This window comes from Rana temporaria, chromosome 2, assembly GCF_905171775.1.
Source record: "Rana temporaria chromosome 2, aRanTem1.1, whole genome shotgun sequence".
NCBI lineage: Eukaryota > Metazoa > Chordata > Amphibia > Anura > Ranidae > Rana > Rana temporaria.
The window spans coordinates 118965092-118981277 of NC_053490.1; the positions used below are offsets into that span (position 1 = coordinate 118965092).

A 16186-nucleotide genomic window follows, 5' to 3' on the forward strand; every position below is an offset into this window, starting at 1 on the left:
AATTACAGGTTTCTCTTGGTGTCCCCGCAAAATCCCACAAATTCCTGCTGATCCTGTCAGTGAAATTCACCCAATAAAAGGTTCCTGTGATGGTGCGACAATGATGCTGCACTGCTCCTGTATTCAGAGCATAGTCGTCACTCTCATGTAGGCTGTGCCTGCACACACTATGCTGGCATGAGAAAATGTTGCAAGGGTAGTGGTAATGAGTATTGTCACTTCTGATCCACAACGCTTGTAGCTTGTCAGTCATCACTTGACTACACCTAGTCCTAAGCGCCATCAAAGTCGGACCAAAGTAGTACAGGGAGCATTTTCAAAGTCGGACCAGTTAAGACGGCTCTCATAGGGAAACATTAATTTTCACACGTCATGGGACCAATGTCGAAGCGTTTGTCGGACCAGTGTGAACCCAACTTCAATCGAAAGACAAAAATCTGCAGAAAATCTCATGCCCCATACACACAACCAGTTTTCCCGTCGGAAAAAGTCAGATGAGAGCTTTTGGCTGGAAATCCCGATCATGTGTATGCTCCATCAGACTTTTTCCCACAGGAAAACTGCCGTAAAAAAAAACTTATATCAATATTAATCGATAAACGCTTATTGCGATTTTTTTTTACCAAAAATAGGTAGAAAAATACGTATCGGCCTAAACTGAGGAAAAAAAATAAGTTTTTTTATATATTTTTGGGGGGTATTTTTTTTTGCAAAAAATATTGAATTTTTTTAAAAATTGTCACTCTATTTTTGTTTATAGCGCAAAAAATAAAAACCGCAGAGGTGATCAAATACCACCAAAAGAAAGCTCTATTTGTGGGAAAAAAAGAAGGACATCAATTTTGTTTGGGAGCCACGTCGCACGGCCGTGCAATTGTGAGTTAAAGCCAAGGCTGGACTGGGACAGATATTTGGCCCTGGACTTCATCCAGACCGGCCCACTTTGACAGGTCTCTCCCATGGCGGCCGGACAACTTCCGCACCCCCCCCCCCCCGGCCACCCAAGCCCCCTCTCCCCCTTCACTAGCCACTAGCCGTTCTACTTTATTAGAGTAGAACGGCTGGTACTGGTACTCTTATAGGCAGTACCAGTGGGGAAGCTAGACATTATTTCACCGGGGCAAAGAATCTGTTTGGTGCCCCCCTTATGGGACAAGATTAGGCAGAAGTGAGAAGCTCCCAGGCCATAGCTGTTGAGTCAGCTGTCTGTCCCCTCCCCCCATGCTCCTCTGTCATCCCCCCTGCTCCTCTGGTCCTCCCCCTGCTTCTTTGTTCCCCCCAGGTGAGCGCTGCGAGGAGGGAGAGGCAGAGGAGCGGAGGGGGGCGGCAGTCCGCTGTCACTGAAGCCGGCCCACTGAGCCATCGGCCCACCGGGAAACTCCCTGTAGTCCCAATGGCCAGTCCATCCCTGGTTAAAGCGACGCAGTGCCGAATCGCAAAAAGGGGCCTGGTCCTTTACCTGCACATTGGTCCGGGTCTTAAGTGGTTAAAGTGGAGTTCCACCCTCCTTTTAAACTCCTCATCATGCCCTGCTGCTCAGTCCCCTTAAACAAATTTGGCATATACTTTTTTTTTTTTTTTAAACTCAGTTTTATCAGTTAATTAGATCTCCTCCAGCCACGGCCAGAGCCCTGAGCACGTCATCCCCGTTTGCAATGCCTCCTGGGAGATGTTTGGCATGAATCCCAGAAGGCAGTAGTTTGCTAGGTACCGCTTCTCGGCCTTTTGGCTAAGATCAAGTGTAGTATCTGTTCTTATCAGTTGCCAATAGGTGGTGCTAAGCTGACTGTCCCCGGTACCCAGTGAGAGGGGGAAAGGGATGGCAGTCGGCAGACGCTAAGCCTGTTGGCGTAGAGGTGAAAGCCTTCTGATCGGGACAGAGGGGCATGAGGTCGAAGCCAAGAGGCCGGGTCCTTGGCCTTTGGCCTGGATTTGGTGGTATCTGCCCCAGTCAGTTGTTCTGGAGAGAACCCTTGCTCCTCTTTTTACCAGGAGGAGCGGGTAGTATTTCCAGAATGTGATTAGGTGGGAGAGTTAGGGGTTGTGGGTAGTAGCCTGCTTAGGTGGGCTCTCCCCGACCTCTTCTCCTACCTTCCTGGCTGGGAAGGGTGCTGCCAGTCCGGACCGGGGGCTAGGGACCGTTGAAAAGCCTGTGGAGATAGTGCCCCTGGAGTGGCAGTCCAGGGGTGCCATACATTGCACGAGTGTTGAGGGGCACTCATCGTGTGGCACCTTAGGTCACTGATCTCCACATTCACACTTTTCACACCTGCCTCTAGGGCTGAGCCTTTTGGCTAGGACCAGAGGAATTTTTGTTCCTGGCCGGAGGGCCGGCCATCGTATTGCACGGTGGCCACTTTCCACTCACCTTCCTTTTCCCCCACTTTCCTTTTTATTTTACCCCCTGTCTGTCTTGTCACTTTTTTTGTTTTGGTGCTAGCACTTTTAGTGTGGCGAGTAGGGTGCTGGTCCTCGGGCCTGCCTCTGAAAGTCTTGGGAGTTGGTGTACATGGCCTTCTGGCTTAGTTCGCCGGCTCTCATGGGGTCTCCCTTCGGGGGAGCCTCACCGAGGAGGGTTCTGTTTCGGCAGTCCCTCCGAGGATGTTGGGTCCTTGTGGCTTCGGCTGCTTGGACCAAGATGTGTCCATATGGCTTCGGCTGTATGGGCCACAGTTACTCTTTTCCCTGTCAGGAGCCTAACGCCCCGGGGAATCAGAGCTGGGTCCTCTTTTGAGGACCATTTGACGATGCACCCGTCGCAGTTTTTTGTGTTTCACTCTTTATGTGTGTGCACATTTTTTCCTGCACCGGGTGGAGTTTTTGGGTTGTGTTTTGCACGCCACAGGCTTTTCAATAGAAAAAAAAAAAAAGTAGTTTGCTAGGTACAGATTTCCCTAAGCCACGCCCTCCTGTTGTGCTTATTGGCCAGTCATGGCTAGAGTGGCGGCTAATGTCCTCCCTGTCACTATGGAGCAGAACACCTATGTAGAGGGAGAAAGAAAAAAGTGGTAGTAGAAAACCAACATCTTCTCCACTTCTCATGATCTCACTCTCAGCACTTGCACCCGCTTCTCATGATTTTTTTTATGTCCCGCGATCGGCGGCCCCTCCCCCCCGCTTCTCACATTTTTTTGTAATGATCCGCGATCGGCGGCACCAATCCCCCCAACCCCCCGTGCTTCTCATGATTTTTTTTATTGATGTCCCCCGATCGAATACCCCCCCCCCCCTCGGTTTTCATATTTTTTTGTCATGACCCACGATTTTTAATGTTCCGCGATCTGCGGCAAAACCTCCTCTTCTCAGTATATTTTACTGTCCGGCGATCGGCGGCACACGCCACCCCCCACTTCTCAGTTATTTTTTAATGCCCCCCGTTCTCAGTATATGTTATGTCTGGCGATCGGCGGCAGAGGTCCCCCCGCTTCTCAATATTTTTTTTATGTCCGGCGATCGGCGGTGCACCCCCCTCCCCCGCTTCTCAGTATTATTTTTTATGTGCGGCGATCTGCGCCTTGTCGTCTATTCTTCTATGATGGTTGATCGGCGGCCCCCCCCGCTTATCTACTTTTAATGAGCGCTGTCATATTGATTTACTTTCTATTTATATTGATTTTCATTTACTTTCAGCGATCAGCGGCACCCACCCCCCCCCCCCTTTAGCAACTTAAATGTGCGTCATTTATATTCGGTGATCGTCGGCAAGCCTGCCCCCCTCCCCTCCTTATCGCCTTTGACCGGGCAATGTCATTGAATGTAATTTACTGTCAGTGATCGGCGGCATGACGTTTTATAAGTTGTCATTGTCATATACTGTATATGCGATCAACGGCCCCCCTCCCCCCCCCTGCTTGTGAACCTTTTAATGGCCAATGGCCGATGTCATTGATTGTCATTTATTTCCAGCGATCGGCGGTAATAGGTTTACCCCCCCCCCCCCGCTTATCAACTTTTAATGTGCGATGTAAGTATAATTTATATTCGACGATCGGCGGTTGATTGTCATTTCTCTCCATTTGCTTTCAGCGATCGGCAACCCCCCCCCCCCCCGGGTTATCAACTTCGTCGATCGGCAATCCCCCTCCCCATGCCTGCTTATCAACTTTTAGTGGGCGATGTCATTGTTTTTTTAACTTGTAATGTCATTTACTTTCAGTGATCGGCAATCCCTATCCCCCCCCTCATATCAACTTTTAATGGGTTATTTCAGGAGAGGTTTGCATAAGGGGCGGCAACTTCGTCTGACACTGCCCTTGCTGTGGAAACCTGACCTGAAACCTATTACACTGCTTGTGCAGCACTGAGCATGTGCGAGATCTGAAATCCAGGAAGTAATACAGTCTGGCTTAATATGCCCACACTTAAGATGGCCACAGTCTAATGCTAGTTTATAAAGTTTCAAAATGCTGTAATAACCTAACAAAACGGACCTTAGTTTACAGACTAACTTTACTAGAATACAGTAAGCTTGTGTATTATAGGGGTATTTTTATTTAAAAAGTGTAATTTCGGGCCGGAGCTCCACTTTAAGGTGAAAAAACTTCTGGCAGTGACCGCCCCCCCCCCCCCAGCCCCCCTGTTTTACTTACGTGAGCCCCAAATTTTTCTCGGCTGAGACACACTGTCCCTCTTTGCACAGGGTCCCGGCTCTTGATTGGATAGATTAATAGCAGCGCAGCCATTGGCTCCCGCTGCTGTCAATCAAATCCAATGACGCGGGCACTGGGGGTGGAGCCAAGTTCGGCATTCGTGTCTATGGACACCAAATGCTGGACTCGGGAGCGCGCCCGCAAGGTAACCCCCCAGGAGATCGCTTCTCCTAGGGGGTTATCTGATGCAAGGAGGAGCCGCAAGAGCCACAGAGGACCCCAGAAGTCGAGGACCGAGGCCACTCTGTGCAAAACGAGCTGCACAGTGGAGGCCAGTATGATTTATTTGTTATTTTAAATAAAAAAAATCGAAGGCTTGCAATCAGGTTTGACCTCATATTATATGGTTTTGGTAAATCTGAAGACAGAAAAAATGGTCAGAAAATCGAATAGTGTGTATGGAGTATAACATGCACAGCTTGAAATCAGACAAACAGGAGTGTGGGGGGAATTCATGTGTGCAGAGCTCACAGAGGACTTTACAAGGAGGCAGAAAAATACAGTAAAAAAACAATTACAGGGACAATATGTAGTGGATGTGTATGGATTATTTTAGGAGAACAAGGATATTGTTTAGCATCACTTTAATTATAGCATAAAAATGAAAATAATGGCTTTCTTCTCTGGATCCGTTTTAGTTCTCAGTAAGCTTGCCCCCATCATCCGAGACGTTCTGGCTGGGGGTTAGTGAGTGTGCTCACCCCCTCCCTTGGGTAGGGTGACCAGACATCCCCAGATTGAGGACACTGTGCCCGGACCAAGTCTGTCCCTGGTTTTGTCCCCAGATTGGATTTAATAGGGGGCAGGGGAAATTTCAAAGACAGTCAGTGCAGAATTAAAATAATTTTTTTTAAATTACACACCCCCTCTCCGCCGTGCCTACTAGCATAGGGGGGTTGTATTTTTCCCATTATCTGTGCCTTTTTCTGAAGATCATGTGCTGGTCAGAGCGGAGGTAATATTTCTTCAGTTTCGAGCGCATGCCCATTCAGCTCCGCTCACATGTTCTTCTGTCTTGGCTCAAATCCTGGCCAGCCACCTGCCTATCTCCTTGCCTTCCCTGGCGGAGTGATCTTCCTCCGCTCCCCATCCAGTAGTAGCCGGGGCCCGAAGAGAAAGACTTGAGAGGCTGTGAGGCGGGCAGCTGATTGTAGCCATTACTAGTAAAGAAAAAATATGTCCCCGGATTTCATTTTAAAAATCTGGTCACCTTACCCTTGGGACTACATCCCTGTGAGGAGACGTTTTGTTCACAGCATCTCCCCGCGGGGATGTAGTCCCAAGGGAGGGGGGCGAGCATGCTCACTAACCCCCAACCAGAACGTCTCGGATGATGGGGGCAAGCTTACTGAGGAGAAACAGGAAGTGAGAAATTCAGACAAAGCGAAAAAAAACATTTAGAAATCGAAGGAAAAGGTAAGTGAACCAACAATGCACTAGCTTAAAGGAACCTATTTAGAAAATAAAAAACAAACCTTTACAACCCCTTTAATTTACATTTGCTGTCAGGAGGTGGAAGCATGGCCTCCTGCATGCCTGTCGCACGCACCTGCACCACGCTGTGAAAAGATATCCACCAGGGAGGGTTACAGCACAATACTGCTCCCATCCTCTACGTATCGGTCAGTGCATGTGGAAATAGTATTAATTGCCATTCATAAAGCCTGTATCTGTCATAAATATAGCAAAAGCACCCAACACTACATACAACACAGCTACTTACATCTCCTTGTCTCCCTGCATTGCATGCCAGGTAATATAGTCTACAAACCTATGCAGAATAACACACTAAATGGATTTACAAAATAATCTCTTTGTAAGGGTGAAGAATTGCTTACAGGCTGTGTGGATATTGTAGGTGGCAGAGCTCGCTATCTAAGTTATGGAGGAGTTTAATATGTGGCAGAGTGCCCAATGATAATCTTGCAGGTCGCTTGGTTGGCATGCCAATACTGGGCTGCGCAAGAGCTGGAGTCCTCAAGTGACCCAGATGATTACTGGCTGAGAGCTGGGAAGTGTGACAGCCCAATATCAACAAAGCGTGTACTGCAAGGCCCCAGCTGAGGAAGCATTGTGAGGCAAACTGCAAGGCCTCAGCTGAGGAAGCATTGTGAGGCAAACGCTGAGCTTTCTGGGGATTTTTAATACACCGGAAGCTGCAAACAGCAAATCAAGGACATAATGGAATATCTGTGAACTCTTCACCTTGCTGACGTGACAATTTCCGAAAAATAAGTTTTAACTCCTAGGCTTCATTCACACTTGTGCGATTTGTCATTGTGACTAGCGACAAGTCGCAGCCCATTGTTTTCAATGGCACGGTGTCTTTGAAAAGGTGCCCTCACTACTTGGAGGTGACTTTGTGCCAGAGAGAGTGTAAAAAAGTGCAAGTGCAATACTAGAAAATATGCATCAATAGAGGAATAAACAAATGTGAAGGTATTCCTGCAGCAAGCTTGAAATGTGCAAACATATTCAAACAACTGAAAGTGAGTCAGAATATAATGGTGGCAAACCTGATAATCATGTGCAAACATAGCAAAACGAAAATGAATGAAATACAAAAATAGAATAAATGAAGTGCAATAAACTCAGATATCCCATAAAATATTTTCAAAGTGCCTGAGTGAATAAAACACAGATTCAAAGAGCAATTGCGTCTGCGTAACCATAGTTACGCAGCGCAATTGCTTACCTGCGCCGGCGTTACGAATGCTCCTGATTCAGGAACCTCGTTACGCCGACTGCAGCCTAAGAAATGACTGGCATAAGGCGTTCCCGTTGTGGTCAGCGTATAGTATGCAAATTGCATACTAACGCCGATTCACAACCCTACGCGAGCCCTGCGTACGCAGTTTACGTAGTTTGCGTACGTCGGGTTTCGTGTAAGGCTGCTCCTGCTAATAGCAGGGGCTGCCAATGCTACGTATACCCGTCGTTCCCGCGTCGCAAAGTTAACATTTTACGTTGTTTGCGTAAGTGAATAGTGAATGGCGCTGGTCGCCATTCACGTTCACTTTGAAGCAAATGACGTCCTTGCGACGTCATTTGCCGCAATGCACGTTGGGAAAGTTTCCCGACGGAGCATGCGCACTGCGTTCGGCGCGGGAACGCGCCTAATTTAAATGCTCCACGCCCCCTACGGGATCATTTAAATTACGCGCCCTTACGCCGGGCATTTTTGAGGAGCGCCCACGCAAATTACGTGGCTACTGCTTCATGAATGAAGCGTAGCGCAAATAATTTGCTGGAGCGCAAAAACGGGACGCTGCGCCTCCGTAAGGAGTGCGCAGCGGTACCTGAATCTACCCCAATATTTGTCCATAAACAGTTGATGGATGGATGGATGATGGATCCCTTCACCATAAGAGATAGTGAATGAATAAAGCTGGTTCCTAGCCAAGCCAATGTGATGACACCTCTGTGTGCACTAGCCTCTCATCTTACTGCTGTAAGGTAACAGCATAAAATATGAATTGTTTTCCAAGTGCTTCAAAACTGCGTTATGGAGTCCTCTGGGGGTCCTTCTCTGGTAAGTCTGACTGAAAACTCCTTATTGTAGATTGCACTCCCTCTGTGGGGGTCCCTCTCGATATCCTCTGTGTTAGTAGTATAAGTAGGTAGTAGGTTCCAAAATAGTGTGATATCATTAAAAAAAAAAAAATACTAACATAAAAACGCGGCTGGGCGTGACACGCATATCGTCACGCCCATGTGACTTTATCAGGGGAATATCCCCTGATGAAGTCACGTGGGTGTGACAATACGCGTCGGGATCAAGTGATGCGGGAGTGCGAGCTCGCCATTTGTGGAGTATAGGTTTGCTACCCCCTTTGCACAGGTGAGTGTACTAGACGTGTTTTTATCTTAATACATTTTTTAAAACGATACCACACTATTTGGAACCTTTCTCCTTCTTATACTTCTAACAGCGAAGACCCCAAAAGGCTGTTTTGAAGCACTTGGGAACAACTTCATATTTATGCTGTTACCTTACAGCAGTTATGCCGCGTACACACGGTCGTTTTTCGGCATTAAAAAAAACGTTGTTTTTCAGCATGTCCAAAAAATTATGTTTTTCCAACTTCATCATTAAAAACGATGTTGCCTACACACCATCGTTTTTGAAAAATGATGAAAAAAGCGCGGTGACGTACAACACGTACGACGGCACTCTAAAGGGGAAGTTCTATTCGCCTTTGGGCTGCTTTTAGCTGATTCCTTGTTAGTAAAAGACGATTTGCGCTTTCTTGTCTGTTACAGCGTGATGAATGTGCTTACTCCATTATGAATGGTAGTTTTACCGGAACGAGCGCTCCCGTCTCATAACTTGCTTCTGGGAATGCGTGGGTTTAAAACGTTGTTTTTGCCCATATACGATCATTTTTAACAACACGAAAAACGACATTTAAAAAAAACGACGTTAAAAAATGCAGCATGCTCAAATTTTTTTTTGTCGTTTTTCAGAAGCCGAAAAACGATGTGAAGCCCACACACAATCATTTTAAATTACCTTTTTTAAAACGTTGTTTGTTTTCATGCTGAAAAATGATCGTGTGTACGCGGCATAAGATGAGAGGCTAGTGCACACAGAGGTGTCATCACAGTGGATTGGCTAGGCACCAGCTTTATTATCTCTTATGGTGAAGGGATCCATCATCCATCCATCAACTGTTTATGGACCCATATTGTGTTTTATTCACTCAGACACTGAGTGTTTTATGGGACATCTAAGTTTTAGACTTCGTTTATTCCACTTTCTGTATTCCCCTGTGTCAACGTGAGGAGATGATTGCCAATAACCGGCAAATCCTGTTTACACTGTGATTGTACACAGCTGCTCACATGGTAAAGAGCCTCTGTGATTGGCTCTTTACCTTCGGAACACAGCTGATCACAAATCTCTGCCAATGTGCACCGCAGGAGGCGCACAGGAAGCGATACCCTCCCGGCAATGTGTGGCCGCGATGTAGCTGTCATTCGGGGGTTAAAGTAGAACTATAGGCAAAACTTGTTTTTTTTAATTTTGGATAGAGTAAAGGAGGGTTATATCCCCCGTCAGCTGAATGCAGCATGGGTCCGTTGCTAGATCTGTCCCCTGGCACCTGTACACTGAGAACCGAGTGATCGAACACCGCCGATCGCTCGGTTCTCACAGCTGCCATGTAGACTGTCAGTCACAGCACTCTGCTCTGCCCCCTCTTCGCTCATTGGAGCGCTGAGCTGTGGAGGGGGCGGGATCGGCCGGCTCATGCTTTCAGCGGCTCACTGAGAGGTAGAGTTGGGTGTCGGTTCAGGGATCTAGGCTGATTCAGACTCCATGTTGGTGATGAAGCAAAGCCTGGACTGACTCGGTGACATCAGCAGACAGCGGAATTCAGTCCGCTGTCTGCAGAAAACTAACTGCACTCCTGTGATCCACAGGAGAAGTACAGCCAAACGAGCTTTGACTGTACTTCTCCTTTAAGTAATACACAGGGCAGCATCCTAAGCACATGTCATACTTCTCAATAAACCTCACTTGTAGAAAACAACAAAAAATAACAATATATTTGTATAAAAATAATACATTTGGAAACGTACAGCCAAAATGATCTGATTATTTGCCTACGTGCAATAAAGAGCATTACACAGCACAAGTAGGTTAGAGTGAGACATAAAAGGTTTACAACCCATTGCAGCTGCTCAGTGGATCCTTATACTCATCACATCCCCTTTTATTGTCATTTTTATGGGTTCACGCTGCAGATAAGTCAGTGATCATCACACCAGACACAACTAACCTCGGAAGTGGAATGGGTATATTGAAGGTGACATTTGAAGAGTGGTAGCAGTAAAGAGCTGCGCTGTGTTTTGATAATGTACGGAAGGTTTACGGCCTCCGACAGTTTAATTTTTGCTGTTTTCGGCGCCATTTTCCCTAAAGAATTTCCTCCACTTCCTGTCCCAGAGACACAACAGGAAGTTTTAGGAAATCGCCCAATAAAGAGGTGTCCCCACTGAAATATTTCCCCCTTGCCTCTTGGTCTGGGGACAATGCTAAAGATTTTTCTTTCTCAGTGGCAATAGTCAACAGTACACAAAGGACTCCTTTACACTTGCCGCTCCTCTAAAAAGCAATCTGTGGTGGGTAACTTTCCAGAGGCATTTAAGAGGTGGCTCAGAGAAGCGAAGTTGCCTCTGGGATGCCTGTTTTAAATCTTAAAGTGTTTATAACCCTAAAAGATAAAAAAAATAAAAAAGAGATCTCTTATAGCAGGTTAAACAGCATAGTGCTTGTGCGGTCTAATCTGCCCCACTCTAAAATGTAGAAAACCTGGTTGATCCTGCCAGTTCTTGTGTCTTCCTCTGTGTTCTGACCACGGTAATCATGGATACTGAGCACTGATTACCGTGGTCAGTTTACATGCTTCCATCAGCCACTGCTCTCCTCTGACCCCCCACCCTGCCTGTCAGCTCCTGTATCTGTCTCCGCCCCGCCACTATTAGTACTAAACTAAACTTTAAAAAACGTCACTGGCAGCCCCTCTCTTGTATCCAGCCATAACTCACTGTGTAAGGGTGCATTCGCACCTGAGCGTTTTGTAGCCTGAAGCTATAAAGCGCTAGAGGGGAAAAAATCCATTATTCTCAATGGAGATGGTTCACATCTCCACTCCAAAACGCCTAAAGCCGAACAAGTTCTGGACCCTTTTTGTCGCTCAAATTGGGCTGATTTGGGCGTTTTTGAACGTTTGTATTCCCATAGAAACTAATGGAAACGCTAGATTCAAGCATCTAGCGCGACAACGAGCATTTCTACGGGCGTTTTGACGCTTTAATCTGTTCTGTGAAATAGAACATTCACCCAGGAAGAAGATAAAAAAAAAATCTAAAAACATAGCAACAAATGATGAAAGAGATGATCATTTTTCCTATTGGCTAAAATAAAAAAACGACAAAGTTCAAAAACGTCGGACAACGCTGTATGCAAGTGCGCGAATACGCGCCACAAAACGTGCAACAAAACGCCGGAAAACAACGATAAAAAAATGCTACGCTCAGGTGTGAATGCAGCAGTGTTTGTTAAAAAACAAAGGGGTAGGTTCAGAGAGAATCGCCTATCTCTAGGCGGGCGGAGCGTATCTCAGATACACTACGCCACCGTAAGTTTGAGCAGCAAGTTGTGTATTCACATAGAACTTGCGCTGAAACTTACGGCGGCGCAGTGTAACTGGGCCGGCGTAAGCCCGCCTAATTCAAAAAAGGCTAGTTGGGGCGTGTACTATGTAAAATAGTAGTGACCCCACGTTTTTGACGTTTTTAACGAACGGCGCATGCGCCGTCCGTGGACGTATCCCAGTGCGCATGCTCGAAATGACGTCGGCAAATCGTCATTGCTTTCGACGTGAACGTAAATTACGTCCAGCCCTATTCGCGAACGACTTAAAAAATTTAAAATTCGACGCGGGAACGACGTCCATACTTAACATTGCGTACGCCTCATAGAAGCAGGAGCAACGTTACGCCGGAAAAGCCTTACGCAAACGACGTAAAAAAATTCCGCCGGGCGCACGTACATTTGTGAATCGGCGTATATAGGTCATTTGCATATTCTACGCCAAAAACGACGGAAGCGCCACCTAGCGGCCAGCGTAAATATGCACCCTAAGATACGACGGCGTAAGAGACTTACGCCAGTCGGATCTTAGCCTAATTTCGGCGTATCTTGCTTTCTGAAAAGAGAAGGAAGATACGCCGGCGCAGCTTTGAATTTACGCGGCGTATCTATAGATACGCCGGCATAAATTCTTGCTGAATCCGGCCCAAAGCCTCTAAATACCTCTTTTTCATGTATCTTCAGGCCGGTCACATGACTCCCGACCGCTTTACACCTCCGATCCAGGGATCCCCGGGAGGGGCTGAGTGGCCAGCACAGCGGTCACGTGATCTCCCCGACTGACGTCAGAGGGAGATCTTGGCCCCTCCCACTGTAGCCTTGGATCGGAGTAGGAGAGCAGCCAGGAGTCATGTGATTGGCCTGAAGATCCATGATAAAAAGGTATTTAGAGGCTTTGTATTAACAAACACTTACACTGTGCATTATGGCTGCACAAGAGGGGGGGGCTGGCAGTGAATTTAAGTGTTGAGGTTACAAATATTTTAAAAGGCTGCATCATCACGCAGAAGCTGCATACACAAACACGTTGCAAGTCAGTTATGGCGTTGCCTCATTCACTTCAATGACTGAATTTAGGGGCAGTGCTGCCTGAAGAACACAACCTGTGGTATCATTTTTGTGTAAAGTTTTCTGCTCCCTCAGGGCTTCTTCCCTCAACTTCAGGTCTGCACAGGAAAGAGTTACAGTACAGTACAGTAAACATTGTATTCTTCAGTCAGTCCAGTATGCAGGGATCCTCAAACTATGGCCCTCCAGCTGTTGTAGAACTACACATCCCATGAGGCATTGTAACACACTGACATTCACAGACATGACTAGGCATGATGGGAATTGTAGTTCCTGAACAACTGGAGGGCCGTAGTTTGAAGACCCATGATTTAGAGAGTAAGGATTAGGAAAGAGGAGCATAGGAGTATCTTGCTATCCTAGGATACAGGGCTGTGTGTTTCTATTGATGCACACAGTGTAGGGAGACACAACTCTTGTCCCTGCATAGAAGCGTGACTCCATAGCATGCTGCAAGAGAAAGGAGCCACCCTGAAACAGGAAACCTGGGGCAGCAGTGGTACCAGCCTGAACTAAAATATAGCACGGATTAAGGGACATGCACTGGCATGCATTGATCACCTCATTCACAATGGGGTTGATTTACGAAAACTGGAGCACTCAGTATCTAATGCAGCCATACACGATAGCCAATCAGATTCTACCTTCAGCTTGTTCAGTTAAGCTTTGACAATAAAACCTGGAAGCTGATTGGCTACCATACAACGCTGCACCAGATTCTGGAATCTCCAGTTATAGTAAATCACCCCTCATTGTAAAAGTATTTAACCACTTAACGCCCACCGCACACCTATTTACGTCCACAGAATGGCACGTACAGGCAGATGGGCGTACATATACGTCCCTGCCTTCTAGCGGGTCGGGGGTCCGATCGGGACCCCCTCCGCTGCGTGCGGCAGGCGGCTTACCCCGGGGAGCGATCCGGGACGACGGCGCGGCTATTTGTTTATAGCCGCCCCCTCGCGATCGCTCCCCGGAGCTGAAGAACGGGGAGAGCCGTTTTATAGGGGAGACTCGATCGATGACGTCAGACCTACAGCCACACCCCCCTACAGTTGTAAACACACACTAGGTGAACCCTAACTCCTACAGCGCCCCCTGTGGTTAACTCCCAAACTGCAATTGTCATTTTCACAATAAACAATGCAATTTAAATGCATTTTTTTACAAAAATGTGTCAAAATTGTCCGAAGTGACCGCCATAATGTCGCAGTCACAAAAAAAATTGCTGATTGCCGCCAATAGTAGTAAAAAAAAAAAAATTAATAAAAATGCAATAAAACTATCCCCTATTTTGTAAACGCTATAAATTTTGCGCAAACCAATCGATAAACACTTATTGCGATTTTTTTTACCAAAAATAGGTAGAAGAATACGTTTCGGCCTAAACTGAGGAAAAAAATAAATGTTATATATGTTTTTGGGGGATATTTATTACACCAAAAAGTAAAAAATATTGAATTTTTTTTCAAAATTGTCGCTGTATTTTTGCTTATAGCGCAAAAAATAAAAACCGCAGAGGTGATCAAATACCACCAAAAGAAAGCTCTATTTGTGGGGAAAAAAGGACGCCAATTTTGTTTGGGAGCCACGTCGCACGACCGCGCAATTGTCTGTTAAAGCGACGCAGTGCCGAATCGCAAAACCTGGCCTGGGCATTTAGCAACAAAATGGTCCGGGGCTTAAGTGGTTAAATAGCAGCAATAAAAAAAACAGTGAAAAAAAAATAGAACTTGTCCTACTTTTTTTCAAGTACAACGCATGTAAGTACAAAGCAACGCACATAAAATCGTCCAACGCTTCTCATGTAAATAACGCTTAGTGAAGGTAAAATTAAAAAAAAAAGTATTGCAGTGCATTTTAAAACACAATGTAACATGCATTTAGATCTACCAAACGATATAATGTAAATCCATGTATGATTGGATAGAATGGGATTACATTGTATAGATTAGTCCTCATATTCGGCAGTTTTGGAAAACTGAAATGAGATTGTACAATCAGATTGTAGTGTATATGACCATCCCAAGACTGGCCATACATTATACACTTTTCTTTTAGATTTACCAAAACCATGTAATAGGAGGTCAAACCTAAACACTTTCAATTAATATGCAATCAGGCAGGCCCTTGTACTACATAGATAAAAGGTAAATCTAAAGGAAATTGAATAAGAAAATTGTATAATGTATGGCCAGCCTAAGACTTAAAGGGGTGGATTTACTAAAGTTTACTAAAATTGCAAAGTGCAGTTGCCCTCCAAATTCAGTTGCTCCAGAGTTTAGTAAAAGAGCAGAAAATCTGCTGACATCCATCACCCAATCACTTGCAAGCAAAAATGCGCTTTCTTTTTTTCCCCTTGCACGTGATTGGGTATTCTTTGCCTTACCTTATTTACTAAGATCTGGAGCAACTACACTGCAGTGTGCACAGTCTATCAGCCTTTAGTAAATCAACCCCAATAGGAGGACAGTCTGTTGCTGTTGTATCCAATCAGTTACATAGTTGGTAGGAGATTGTACAATCAGATTGTAAGATGTAGGCAGATGCTGAAGTAGGGAACTACAAGGCCCAGCATGCTCCCCTAGCCCTTTACTATAGGAAACCACAATATCCCTGATCCTCCCAGCATCCCTGCTATTAGGTGTAAAATTGTATAGTGTGTACTTCCCCTCCCAGACACAGAACAGAACATAACACAGACCTGACCTCTCTCCCCGGGGATCTCTCTGTACACCGGTCCTGATCGCACACACTATACAGCGCACTCACTGACAGCTGCCAGCACGTCACGTGGATGTTCCATCCAATAGGAGCTCAGCCCTTCCACAGAGCTCTTTAGATGATGCCGCTGCTCAGAGGTGACAGCCAGCCAGAGTTTGGGAGGTCAGAGAGGGACACGCCCACGTCTCTCCTAAACCAATGGAATGGCAGATTACTCGGGGTGCTATGACAGGTGCTGATTGTATACAGTGTGCGATCATTGTGTACATTCAGAACCACACGGAGCTCCAGTGATGTGAGCACCTCCCCTCCTCCCTCCTGTATGTTGGGTGATTAACCCTTTCATAAGGAGTGTCAGTGTGAGATCTGTCTGTGTGTGGAGGATGTGGGGATGCCTGGTGTGCAGTGTCTACAGATTGCACACATTTCCAATGTATATTCCAAATCTGCATTGTAAAGACAAATTAAAGCGATATTAGACTAGAAGAAGGGTATTCTTATGGAAGCTACTTTACCAATGGCACTATACTTTATTCCATTGTATCATTTAATATTTATTCATTGTTGAGATAGGTCTCAAACTGTC

General features: G+C 46.1%; 1 protein-coding gene and 1 pseudogene across 3 annotated transcripts in view; one reads left to right on the forward strand and one right to left on the reverse strand.

Annotated features, from left to right (window-relative positions):
• Nucleotides 1–15744, reverse strand: part of HIGD1C (HIG1 hypoxia inducible domain family member 1C) — a 33648-nt gene extending 17904 nt beyond the window's left edge. Inside the window, exon 1 of one of the 3 annotated variants that reach the window (XM_040340855.1) lies at nt 15586–15744. The gene's annotated coding sequence lies outside the window, so the exon portion shown is untranslated. Of the gene's footprint in view, nt 1–6487; nt 6712–15580 lie in introns of those variants that run through there. The other 2 variants (XM_040340854.1, XM_040340857.1) reach the window with 2 other exon arrangements.
• On the forward strand, nt 1710–1840 carry LOC120929954 (annotated as a pseudogene).
• Nucleotides 15745–16186: the final 442 nt, after the last annotated feature.